The sequence below is a fragment of the Gavialis gangeticus genome, unplaced genomic scaffold (assembly GCF_001723915.1).
Source record: "Gavialis gangeticus isolate Ggan-Ray unplaced genomic scaffold, GavGan_comp1, whole genome shotgun sequence".
Taxonomy (NCBI): domain Eukaryota; kingdom Metazoa; phylum Chordata; order Crocodylia; family Gavialidae; genus Gavialis; species Gavialis gangeticus.
Genome location: NW_017729017.1, coordinates 5,850,941 through 5,864,666, shown reverse-complemented (window position 1 = coordinate 5,864,666; position 13,726 = coordinate 5,850,941). Strand labels below are relative to the sequence as shown.

At 42.9% G+C, this 13,726-nt stretch overlaps 1 protein-coding gene across 8 annotated transcripts in view; it reads right to left on the bottom strand.

The window, feature by feature from the left end:
* Positions 1–13,726, bottom strand: part of DLGAP4 (DLG associated protein 4) — a 180,885-nt gene that overhangs the window by 23,125 nt on the left and 144,034 nt on the right. The gene's annotated exons all lie outside the window — the stretch shown is intronic.

The window sequence follows — 13,726 nt, the reverse complement described above, 5'->3', positions numbered from 1 at the left end:
AGCCTAATGTTCTAGGTTATAAGATTTCATTTGAAAAAAAATCTAAAGCAAAAGTGATTTCCAATTCAAACTGTTTTAAATATTCTGACCATGTCCCACCTTGGATTGAAAGTATTTCCAACCCTTAAAAAGTAGTGGAAATGAACTTAACACCACGAATGGCAATGTCTAACTGAAGCATGCACACTGATCTTCAAAAGTTGAGAGGTAAAGTATCACAGATGGGGGGGGGGGAGAGAAAGGAACAGTCACTATGTTTTACAGTACTAAAAAAAATAAAAACGAACCCAAGTGTGGGAAAGGGGATGAACCACTGCCCCTCTGCCCTGTTAGCAGTTTGATTTCACGCGTACCCTTTCAAATGCAAAAGAGGTTTAAGCACTTTGCCTACTACGTGATCACAAACTGTACTCAAAAATAAAACAACACATCACTGAAATAAAGCAAGCTCTATCAGTGGAGCATGGCAACAAATTGGTGCAGCTCAAGAAAGAGTAAGTAGAGGAATTCTTGGTTAAGCCAACATAAATCTTCACTCAAAGTGCCATATTCAAAAGGTCTAATCCAAGCAAAGTGCAGAGTCTCTTTACAAGGCCAAAATCAACAGGCCATCTGAAAAATCTTTATTTTGCAACTGGTGTAATTACGTTTGAGGCTGCTTGCAGTTTTGCACTATTCTTCCTCTTGCTTACTACTGCTAAAAAAAATTAGGAAAACATGGTGGAAGGGGAAATTATACACCCATTTTGGTGCCATAAGAACAGATTCAAAGAGCCTGTTTACGGAGATATTCTAGATGTCTCATATGCAGTGCCTTGTGTGCAGGAGAACTTTGCAAAAAGCAGCAAACATCCAGTATCTCAACTTTACCAGGAGGAAGATGCAGAAACTTGAAGTGATTTATTTAAGACCACAGACCTAGCAAGTCAGCAGCAAAGCTGAGAAAAACAGCCAGATATAACTTCAACTGCATTTTACTTTTGGGGTCTAATTTTCATACACATTTCTATTGTGTGGAACGAATGATTTGCATTCAAATTTCCATAGAAGCAAAACAAGTCTTTGTAACAACTGGCCCTGCAGAGCAGCTCAGAAGCATCTAACCCGACTCCCTGAAGTGGTTCTCAGACTTTACTTGCTACAACTAGTTGCTTCCTTCTAATCACATGCAGATGAATCACAGATCTGGCCTTGCCTGCAAGTCAAATTACAGAGTGTACCCTCCATAGGGCTTACTAACAATCAACCTCATGTGGAGCCAAAAAAAAAAGAGTGCACACAGTGGAAGCCTGTGAGTCTAGCATCTCTACTGTACTGAAAACAAGAGATCTGCCCAGGATCTTATGGCTTCCATCATAAGTGCTCCTTAGACACCTTTGCCATTTGTTTTACTCTTGTGGAAAAATTATATTTAAAAATTGCTACTTTTCCCATTCACAGCTGTTCTATTTTTTATTTTATTTTAGCTCCTTCATGATTTCAACAGTTTAGGTCTAAGGATGGAGACAAGACCAATACTGACCATTTTAAAATTCAGATGCTTCAAATTTTAACAGGGGTATAGGTTGTAGCTGTGTTGGTCTAAGAGCATAGGAAGACAAGGTTCTTTGGGTAAATCTGATACCTTATTATTGGTCTAAATTATAAATAATTAGTTGGTCCAATTAAAGATATCAGATTTACCCAAAGAATCTTGTTAAAATTTGACAGACAAGCAGTTTCATAATCCATATTCTATTCCAGCCCTTTGTTGTCCTGTGACTCACGGATACCTGATGGTGCATCAACCTTGTTTAACACTGAGAAATGTAAAGTGCTCCACCTGGGGATGAACCACCCCTAACACACCTACAAACTGACCAGCACCACAAACAAAAAGGAACCAGAGGGGTAATAAGACCACAGTATAAATATGAGCCAGCAAAGCGATGCTGTTGCCAGCAGGGCAAATAATACTCTGGTATGCACCGATTGATGCATCTCCAGCAAAACCAAGGAAGTGATTCTTCCACTCTACTCTGTTTTGGTGAGACCCCCAACTGGAGTACCGTGTCCAGTTCTGGGTGTTGCACTTTAACAAGGACGTGGTAAAACTGGAGAGTCCAGAGGAGGGCCACCCATACGATTAGAGACTTGCACAGCAAGCCATACGAGGAAAGGCTGAGGGACTTGGGACTTTTCAGCCTGGAAAAGAGAAGGCTAAGGAGGGAACTTGGTAGCAGCTTACTGTTACATTAGGGGTGTACATCAAGGGCTCAATGAACAACCGTTCACTAGGGCACCCTTGGGGAAACCAGGAGTAATCGTCACAAACTCCTGGAAGACTGTTTCAGACCCAACATTAGGAAGAACTTCTTTGCAGTCCAGACTGTGCAATAAAGCTCCTGAGAGCTGATGCAACCGCCTACTCTGGAAGTCTTGAAGAGGAGACTGGGCAGTCAGGTCACCTGACCCCAGCTCTTTTCTGCCTAGTGCAGGGGACTGGACCTGATGATGATGATCTTCAAGGTCCCTTCCAGCCTTAGAAGGGATGATTTTATGAAAACCTCAGGTTATAAATGGCCCTGGCAATCCCAGATCATAGACTACTGTAGGGGATTAGCCATTTGGCAGGAGTGTGGCACAAAACCTGCAACTCAACCATACAAAACTGAAGCAGTCAAAACAAGATCACTGCCTTCCTAGCCACGCAAGAGCTGGAGTGCATATCTGCCTTCTTTCTCCCCCATATCCATCCAACTCCAAGGAAAACAAAAAACACAGCTCATGTTCCCAGCAGATGCAAACAAGATATGGAGCTAGCATGATCCCCTTTTCATATAGGCAAAACAGACGGCTTGTTCCCTTTCAAGCCTAGCTAAGATCAAAAGATGAAATATTAAGTCACTCTAGACAGTGACTCCCTATTAGCACCAACAACATGACAATACAAAAAAAGGGAAGGATTTTTCTGGGTGATAACTTTTATTGGACCAACTGCATGGTTGAGATATTTAAAAGCTAGTCTAAATTTATGACTTGGAAAAAAATTCATGGCCATCAAAATCTTGTCTAAGTTTATCTCAAGCATACAGTTGGTCCAATAAAACACCACTCACAAAAATCTGTCTCCTATTTCCTGGACCATGATGACAACATCAAGTTACCCAGTTCACTTATAAGCTGCTCTATGCTCGTCTGATGAAGTGAGCTCCAGTTCATAAGATGAGAGGGAGAAAATAAGTTTTTGTCTAGTTAGTCTATCAATTGCATCTGTACCCTCCCTTCTAAAACATGAATCTTCAGTTAAGTAAGCTTCTTATTATCATTGTAATGTTGGAGTAAACATACAGAGAAAATGGCCTCCTGATCACCTTTGCTCATATGCTTGTAAACTGAAGGGCAGCTTCTGAACAACTCTAAATGCACTTGTTAGTAACTAGACAAGACACTCAAAGTTCATTCCTTCAACTCCATTTATTCATTTTGTTGAATTAAGCTCTTGGAGAGTAGCTCCTTTTACCTTAACAAGATCAACAACCTTATCCCATCTTCAGAACAGAAGTGCGATAGAAAGGGAGGGGCCCAACAGCAGATAAGTAACAATCTCTCTTAGACAGCTGCACAGTAGGGTTAGTTTCCTTTGGGAACACCCACAATAATTACACCAGCCAATAAAGTCTTGACCTGTATTGTCTCTCTGTTGCTAGGGGCTGTATCGGATTTCTAATAGCCAACTCTTATTTCAGGTACCTTGCTTTTCTCTCCAAACAGCAGTTCCCAAACTGACAGACTGCACACCAATTTAAAACAGTACAGGTTTCCCTTGCTTTGTTGTACATGCGTTCCTGGAAAATGGTGCATAACTTGAATTCACATAAAGGGAACCCACTTTACAAGTGTAACAAATAGGGATATGTTCCAAAACCTTGACTGTACTGATCCCCAGACTTATTTCTACCACTTTTACAAGACAAGTATGGTACTCTCCAACAGCAGAAAGTACACACGAGCACAGGGCACTACTATAATGGGGGTGGCAACTACAGAAACATGCGTCACAGATAGTGAGCGAGGAGCACAGATCCACACAGACTATATTTTGGTGCTCGTCACTCCCACAATGCACCACACAAAGCAGTTGACTGCGGGTTTCCACCACACAGATCACATAAAAGTGAATTTACCTTCTCAGATAAAGAATTTTTGGTATAAAAGAGGGTCACCACATAGAAGTTAATTCATACCTACAGAACCTGCATAAAGTGAGGGAAGCCTGTGCAACTTCAGGTACCACCAGGAAAATTTTCAATTCGACCTTAAGTACCACCAGCAATTTTTTGTCATATAAAGATATTATAACAAATCCTTTAACATGTACCACCGCATACTGTTGGTATACCACAAGGTGGGAACCGCTGCTCTACAAAAAGAGAAACAACATTTTCCTCAGTTTCAAGTGACAGAAAAACAAGACTGGCTGCTATACTACTTAGATCCCCAGGAAGTATGTCAATCAAGGTAAGGTTTTGCTATCTTCTAAAGTCAGTCCCTCTCCATTGACACTAAACACTGCAAGCTTTGCAGCCTTCTTCCTGACTTTAATAGCTAGCATTTCTCATGAATAAACAACACATCCTTCTTAAGAGCTGTAATATGCAATCAAACTCTTGGTTTTTCAGCTGGGCAACTGCTTGCCATCCCATAAGCTAATCTTGTTAAGAGACAACACATGGATCATACTGATCTTCCATTGGTTTGGCAAGGCTTGGCATCCTGCCTCACTGAGAATCACATTAGAAGGTTAATACAAGGTTCCCCACCCCCAGCTTGTGAGCAAATCTTAGTGAATTTAAGCAATACAACAGCCATCTGCTACTGCACTTGGTCATCTGTCACATACCGTCTAAATCCTAGACTGGGATTTCTGGGAGTGAGGCCTGTCCTTGTTGCTTGTTTTTACAGGGTCTAGTGCAACGAGTTCAATTTCTATTTGGGTCTCTGGGCACTGCTTTAAGAAATATTGGGCAGACAGCTTTATATACTCCCCCCACCCCCAGTCTAGTTTTTGACCACCTTAACTTAATGATGCACTTAAAAAACAAAACAAAAACAGCACTGCCAAAGTAAGGGGTTTGTAACACCAACAAATTAAATACACCCCTGAAGATCTAGAAGAAAAAAAAAAATCGTTTCCTGGGACATAAGTACTTCTTTCAGAAAATGAATACAGCTTTAATCTAGGACACCTTACAAGGTCCTGTACAGAAACCTAACCACCCCTTTCTCCTACAAAAGTCTGAAACTGAAATGCCTCCAGGGTTGATCACAACAACATCATCATAACAGCACCCAAGCAGGATAAGTCAGAACTACAGTATTTAAGCAAAACCAAGGGTTGGAGGTCAATGTCCATAGGACTAGAGACTTATGAGGAGAAACACCACCCAGCCTCTTAGCAACAGGGAACACAGAGTCCTCTAAATACAAACAGCTTGACAGACTTCCCAGCATACCCAAGTGCCTTAGCTTCTCAGGGAGGTTCCTAATTGGGAATGAAAGTTTATGTGCATTTGGCAGACATGTTAATATAAATGCTTTTACCAAAGACTTGCTTTGTGGCATTTACTGATGCTTCTCCTATGTTCCTAACAAAGACTGCAGCTCTATAAAATCATGGTCCCTGCCCTGATAATTTCTGGGTAATAATTAACCGTTTAAACTTTAATCACTTTTAATAACTGAAAGCTACCCACAAAGGCCAAGGATTTAAAAGAATGAAGTGTCAGGTTAAACCACCAAAGAAACCTCCGAGTAACTAGGCAACTCCTGTGCTACTGGGATTCATACCCCTGTGGTCATCTCCTTCCAGAAAGCCCCGCTGCAAAAGCGGCAGTGTTAACAAGCGCCTTCCTTGTATGTAGCATCTCGGGGATAAGACTGAAGAAACACTCGTGGCAAGTTGGCAGGCCACAGTTTCTTCCCACCCAGTCTGTTTCTCTCCACTCCCCAGAGTGAAGTGGGTTTCAATAGGGACTTTAAATTGGAGTAACAAAAACCAACTCCACCAGCTACCCCAAAGATGTATTATTGTCACTGAATTAACACTGCTGACAATTAAATTATTTCAGTTCTTAAGTGAGAGAGAGCACGAGCGAGTCAAATTTGCACTAGTTACTTTGTTTTGTGAAATATTTAGGTGGCTCTTTGAAGATTTTACTCTTTTGACTGCAGGGGGTGGGGGGGGAGTTTCAGGAAGGAATTAATAGTATTTCCAGACTAGTAGAGCCAAGAGACACGGACACCATAATTAAGAGGGAGTCTAGCCCAATTACCCCCCAGACCTACCTGATCACACTCAAAGCCATCACACCATTTAAGACTAGAGTCACTAAGGACTCATATGAACAGGCTTTGAAAGAGTTCCCCTATAAAACCCTTCATGCATTTAGGGGTGGCTAGGGATGTTTCAAAACAAGATATCCTACCTATAACAGAATACTTTAAAACTATGGTCAATAAGTGGGCCAGACCTACAGTAATGACCAAAACAAACGTTAGTGTACTGCTTAGCCCACAGCAGGCTTTCCAAAAACGGAGAGTTTGTAGCAGCATGAAGAGTTCAACTTGCTTCTAAAGCCGAACTGAGACTTGCCAGCAATTTAAGAATTTGCTTTTAAGGGATGAAGGGAGTGAAGAGCAAACAAAAGGGAAGGTTGGAGGACAAGAGAGGATGATACAGTCCTCTAAAAGCAGCAGCATTGACATGACAGAATTAATTCCCTCATTCAAAGGCCAGGCACATTTGTTTACTACAAGGCTTCTGCTTTACAGACACCAAGGCCTCCCCTTTTACAGATATAATCAGTGAATCTTTTCAGTCAGAGCAGCCAGAAGCTGGCTCTGTTCCACTCATGAGTCACCATGGGCTCAAAAGAAGGAAGCAACTCATTCTGCACCCTTGCTCTCAAGTCAGCCAAAGGGACTGAGGTCTAAATACAGACACTCATAGGGAACTATTTATTTGATTTATATACCGCCCTCCCAACAAGGGCTCAGAATCTATTAAGATAGCTTTGACTGTAAATGCAAATAAAGGCAATTACAAAAAACAGGGAGTCACATGGGTGCCTTGCCACTGCTTTTTTGGGGCATTTTTCTGTTGCAGCCCCATCAACTTCAACCATATCTGCCAAGATGAAACCCAGGGCCCTCCTGACTACATTTGTACAGGGAGCACTTTGCCATCATAGCTATGGCCATAGAGTATACCAGTAAGATGCCCTCTTCATGAAGGCAGATCATATTAGCAGACTGCCACATATCCTCCTGCCCTTCCTCCAGGAAGTGAACTATAATGGCAAAGGGATTATTGGGTTGGCATAACTGGATCAAAACTGAGGCTTCAGTGGACACAGCTGCAAAGTAAGAGATACTACCACCCTGAAAGACACAGCTGTGTCCGTCATCAGGTTTATAGCAGATGTAGCCTATAGCAGTCATTGCTGCTACCAGCTAAAAGACTTGCCACTTAGAGACTGGTACCAGCCAATAAAAGGAGGGAGGCAAAAGGACAAGCTAAGCATGTGACAAGGGCTCAAAGAGCATTGCCAGCAGAGACTAGCAAGAGCACATCTGTGCATCGTGGAAGACCAGTGCCCAATTTACTTCTGAAAGCAACAATGGGAAAAATTTGAAAGCTGGCATTGGGGTGACCAAGATTTGGCTATTATAAAGCTTTGTACTGCACAAACTAGTCCTCAAATGAGACATTAACTTTATTAACCATCACACTTTCCTTCCAATATACATCCTAGCACTGTAAAAAAAAAAAACCAAATGTTTGTTTCACTAGGAATTTTGGTTGCAGAACCCTGTACATCCCCTTTCAGCTGTTTTTTTTTTTTGCTTAGGCACAAACCAGGAATCCTTCAATACCAGAAAGCCCTATTTAGCTCCAAATCATATGAGGGAGCTCTGTCATCGTTGCTAGCATCAGTAGAATTACAATAGGAGAATCAGTCTGAACTGGCTGCCAGCATTTTGCTGCCCCATCATCAGCTGTGGTTAGAGCAGTGTCAAAGGACAATGGAAAAAGCACTGGAGGCCCATCCATCCTAGCACTCCATCTCTGTGGAACCCAGGCTTGTTTAAAATTTAGCTTTCACAACCAGAAGGACTAGCAAGTAACTGTGAACCAAGTAAGAACAACTGCAGCACCACATTCTTAACTTTGCAGGCAGCTGTCCCAAGGAAGAGCAGAGTGACATTAACAGCACTTGGCAATTTCACTGTTGCTCTCCAGAAGGGTCTTGCTTCTTTCTCCAGCTATTAGGCAAGTGGTAATTTTCAGCATACAAAAAGCAGGATAGCTTAAGGAAGGCATGACTCCCACCTTCAAACCAGCCAACCAATCCACCCCCCAAAATGCTTTGTTGTATGGAATTATGCACCTAGTGGAAGTTTCTTCCATATCTTAACCAGTTCCCTACAATGGGGAACCAAAACACTCAAGAGACTTTACCCAGTAGCAGAACTGAGACACATGCTTGATTATCATAATGCATTTCATCTTTCAAGTGCTTGACAAAGCTGGACCATTAATTATTCATATCCCATTTCCTCTTACTCCCAATTAATTGGTTCAAGCATATCCTGCAGTGGTGAGTTCCACAAGTCAACTGTGCACTGCAGGGAACTGCATTTCTTTTGTTTTCTATTTGCCACCACTTAATTTTATTCATGTCCTCTTGTTCTTGGATTGTGGAATGGCACAAATAGCTCTCACCTAGCTTCCACTTTACTTCTGGCTAGCTCTTTGAATGGGGATTACTTAGATTATACAAGATAGATAAAAGAGTCTGAATGAACAAGGGTGTAGGCTGTAGCCATGCTGGTCTAAGGACACAGGCAGACAGGGTTCTTTGGGTGAATTTGGTATCTATTATTAGACTAACTTAAATAGTTAAAAAAAAGGTTTAGCAAGCTTTGAGGTTTAAAAATCCTTTGTCAGGCTGAGGAAGTCTCTGCAGTTGGTCTGCGCGCTCTTCCTGGATGGAATGAACAGTAAAGAAGCCAGAGGCTGGGCTGGGGTGTATGCAAGACAGGCAGTCAGTGAAGATGTAAACTGAGGAGTCAGTGGGCGAGAGACAGGTTGGGTGGGGGTGGGGCAGAAGGGGGATGAATGTAGGAGTTAAATAGCAGAGAGGTACCTGGGGAGTCAGATGTCAGGCAGGTTATAGTGTGTCATAAATCCAATGTCTATATTTAGTCCATGATTTTTTGTATACAGGAGGTTGATGAAGCGAAGTTTGTAGGCTCCTCTCTGAAGTGTTTTGTAAATTTCCTTTGAGGATTAGAATTGAGAGATTGGAGAGACAGCAGAAAAACCACTCTTCTGTTCTGTTCTGGGTAGACTGGTTTCTGATTACTTATACCAGTAAATGTCTGTATCTGGCTTAAGTGAGACAGAAGAAAAATTACATGGTGGGAAAGTAAAGAGGAAGTCAGTTAGATTTTAACTGGTCATTCCAAAGGCAACAGCTGCCAGTGTTTTAACTTACTGGCCTCTTAGTCATTTGCAAGAGCTGCTTCTTGCACAGGTTAATTAGATTTTTATTTAGAGTTTCAATTATAAGTAAAGTGATGAGCAATAGGACTGCAGGATGCCAGGACATGGATGTAGTGCAGTTTAAACAAAGACCATAAGCTCAAGATGTCTGAGAAGCTGGTGTCATGCTGACAAAGCCATAATTATAGAACAATTCCTTCTTGCAGTATTACTTTTTCCATTTCAGTGGTTATTCATCAACCCACAGCATGCTGTTCTTACATCATCTTTCCAAGATCCAGAAGCACAGCTGGCACAACTGAGGCAGCTCACACCTAGTGCTCTTGCACAATAAAGACATGCTTACACCAGCTCACCATTTAAGCCTGGAAAACAGTGAGAAGCTTCTGCAAAACTGCAACAGTTGCAAAGACAACCATGGTTCAGCTGTGCTGAGGTTTGAAACTGGGGGAGCCTACAACATAGATGGGTTATCTTAACTTTAAGCAGGCTATTTAAAAGCTTCTCACAGCAGACCTAGCCAATACTATTGAAAGTGCTGATGGCAGCCAGCAGTCTGTCAACACAGGACTCTCAGTGTTATCAGCACTGGAGATGAACTAGTGTCAGCAGTGGCAGGAGTGGTCTATGCTTCCCTTGTTGTAAGCAAGGCTTCTCTTTACGTGAAGAGAAAAGAATGGGAAATACCTACTGGTGCCCAGTCCTTTTAAATAAGATGTGCATCTAAAACTTCATGAAACTGTCTTATGCAAAAAACACTGTGCTGTCAGCACAAACCTGCAAACTGTGCACAAACCCAAGCTAGTTGACCCCGCCCTCGGAGCCCCTTTTTTCTCCTCTAATTTTCCTGTGGGCGCGAAGAATGGACCAATCAATACTCGCAATGAGAGATGTCATTCGGCCTGTAAAACCCACGTGCAAGCTTCTGCCCAGCAGAAGCAGCGCTCGTCAGTGCATCGAGGAGGAACTCTTCCTCCCTGCCCAGGCTTGGCCAGCCTTGACATGCTTCTCCACCACCGATCACGAAATTTCCCCGGCGTACCCTTCCCAGTGCACTCAATAAGACTTTGTTCAGCTCTGTCTTGAGAGGGTCTCCACAGCTGTTGATCTTGCAACGTAACCGATACGTTTTCTACTTGGTCTGCACCTACACGTCTATTCCACCGACATGTACGTAAAACAAAAACAAAAAAACTTCTGTAACCATTACGAGGTGTGTAGCCGCCTCCTTTACAAAACCCACCCAAGGGGAAAAGACCCACCAGCTCCACTGAACCGTGCGCGGCAAAGCCGCGCGCACCAGAAACTTGATGCAAAAAACTCACTGACGAGAAAACTGCTCATTTGTCACTAAGGTTCTCTAAATGCTGGTCCACTGGCTGCATCCCTAGCTCTACTCACAACCAACTCCTTCATGGGCTCTGCTATTATCTATTGCCCATGGGACACAATCCAGCAGAAAGGAAGATCTGCTGATCTCATCATGTGACATTAGCACCAGAAGCAATGGAATAGCTTGGGCCAGAATACCATGCAAATAGCTCTCCACACCCCTATGACCCCAACTCTTTACAAGTTAAAAACAAACCACACCCTCAGCCCATGGGGCCAGAGTGTGGAAAAGGAGGAACATTCAGCTGGCAGAGCCTGCACTCTGCTGTCCTCCATCTCCCCCCTACCCCATACCCCAGAAGAACATAGACAGTAGTCACAACAATGTTTTCCATTGGACCTTGGGTGTGGGACAGCTGACACCTATTTTCAATTTTGTTAGGCTGGTACTACTAATACAAGGCTCACATTTTTGGTTTAGCTTTAAGCCATTCCCCTGTTTGCAACCCAAAGACATCACCACACAAGGCTAGTGCCGATGAAAGAGAAGGGAAACTAAGCAGGTAGTGTCACTGCCTGAAGCTGAGAGTAGGTCAAAAAAGCACATGAAAATCAATTTCTAATTTAAACATGTAGTTAATTTAACAAGACTTTTATCCATTTACAATAGCAGATGAACAACGTACTCCTGCTTACAACTACTGCTGGGCATAGTGGAATAGTGCTTCAGCCGTATCTGCACACCACAGCATAAGAGGGGAAGACATTTTCAAATGGTCTGGAAGTTGTTTTCCAACCTAACTTCTTTCGTGGTCTTGGCAGGAAACTGAGAAAGTGCCCCAGCTGCCTAATGGCAAGTGATCTGAAAGCTTAGAAATGCACAGTGCTATAGTATCCCCACCTGGATGTCTCAGCTCTGAGCTCCCAATCAATCCATTCCAATATACACAAGCAAAGCACAGCTGAGTTAACATGGACTAGGTGTTGACTGGCACATATAGGCATTCCCTTGAACATAACACAGGATGCTCTGGACTGTGTTCTTAGAGAGTCTCCTGATCTTTTGGTTTTCCCCAACTTTGTAATGTTTGAAATTCTTAGCAAATCAAATGTTTCTTAAACAATGGCTTCTTCCACCAGAGCAGTGCTAGGCACTTTCTGGAACACTTTGTTTGTGGGAGCAAGGAGGCTGTTTGGTTGTACAAAGGCACCACTGTGAAGGCTGCAGCTTACAGACAGAGTTTAGAGAATGCATTGAGCCCAGAGCACGAATCAGGGTTTTTTTCAAGCACATTTGAAACTGTAATATCTATGACCCAAATGGCTCTCAGCCAGACATGACTTGCTCATCCTCACAGCCCAACTCTTTTTCTGTACCAACCCTTTTCACAAGTGCCAGACTATTGGCTTAATATTTAAAGGGTCACTGTAGCCTTCAGAGAGAAAGACTCAGATTATCACTCTTCCACAGATACAGGAAGCAGCCCAAGAAAGGGTAGAATCACACAGTAATATACACCCAGCCCCAACCAAACCGGAGAGGGCCTGCTGTCCTGCCAGGCTTCTTGACACTGGCTTTGACTCCCATCAAAACAGGTGCAGGACAGTCATTTACATACCAGCTGGAATGGCAGTTAACTCAAGTTAGCCCCAGGAAAGTGCTATCCCTGATACTTCACAGGTTCTTAAATGTGGGACAACGGCCTTGTACTGTTTGTAGGGTCCCAGAATAAAAGGTCTTATTTCTCCAGGCATAAAACATCTGCTTTTAGATTTCTCCTAATACCTGCTTTCTCAAGCTAACACACACATCCATCCTCCTCCATTGAGACTTAGTTAATAAGTAACACAGCTGACTGCCTCCACCCACTTGCTTCTGGTGCTGTTCTGTATCTGACCCTCCCCCTTCTGTAATCATTGATAGCATGTGTACTCCAGGACTTGCCAACTCTTGGCCTCCTCAAAGGATTAACAGTAAACTCCAGACAGAATCTGCTCAGAATATTGCACCAGTGTGATATAGGTGGTCGACAGGTCTATGCACAAGCTGCTTTCAGAACTTCCTCATTCCCATAGAACAGGCAGCCCTCTTTCCTGCCTTCAAGAGACATACCAAAAATACTTCCCATAATAAAGACTGCAATCTTCAAGCTTTATGTCCAAAACTGCAAAATGCTAGGGAACAATAAGCACAGACCAGCCACAGTTACTGAGTAATACAGACTTTCACCCTTCCTGATCCACATCATTTACTGCAAGAGGTCAGCAGGATTAGGCCTGATCAGTGGGGAAGACAAGAATTCATTTGACATGGGGTATGAAATGTGCTTAAGAAAGGAAATTGGGAGATGGAAAATGGATTTAAAGCAACTCAGAAGAAGCCTGTTTACCAAACAGGTTCTCAGAACAGGCCACTGCTCCAGCAGAGCTCCTCGGAGTCTCTGAAGGAAGTTGCTTATTGTCCAGTTTTGGGAGGACCAAATCACAGCAAAAAAAAGTCAGATGAAGGAGAAACAAAGCCCCACTGAAATCTAGGAACAAAGAGTGCATGCATGGCTCCAGGCCAGAAATCCTGCACACAGTAACTGAAGGATGTCAGACACCTGGATAGCTCTAGACCTACTCTGTTGATCTTCAGATCATCTTCTAGCACAGTGTTCCTCAACCCACGGATTGTGACCCAAAAGTAGGTTACAAGAATATATGAAAGGGTGGCAAACAAACTTTAAAAGTGTATTCTCCTTTAAAGGATAAAAACATGGGAAATCATGGCTTTTTTCTTGCAGGTTGGCAGAGTTCCTGGGTGCTCCATGCTCTCGGCCCCCCCCCCCCCCCCCCCCCACC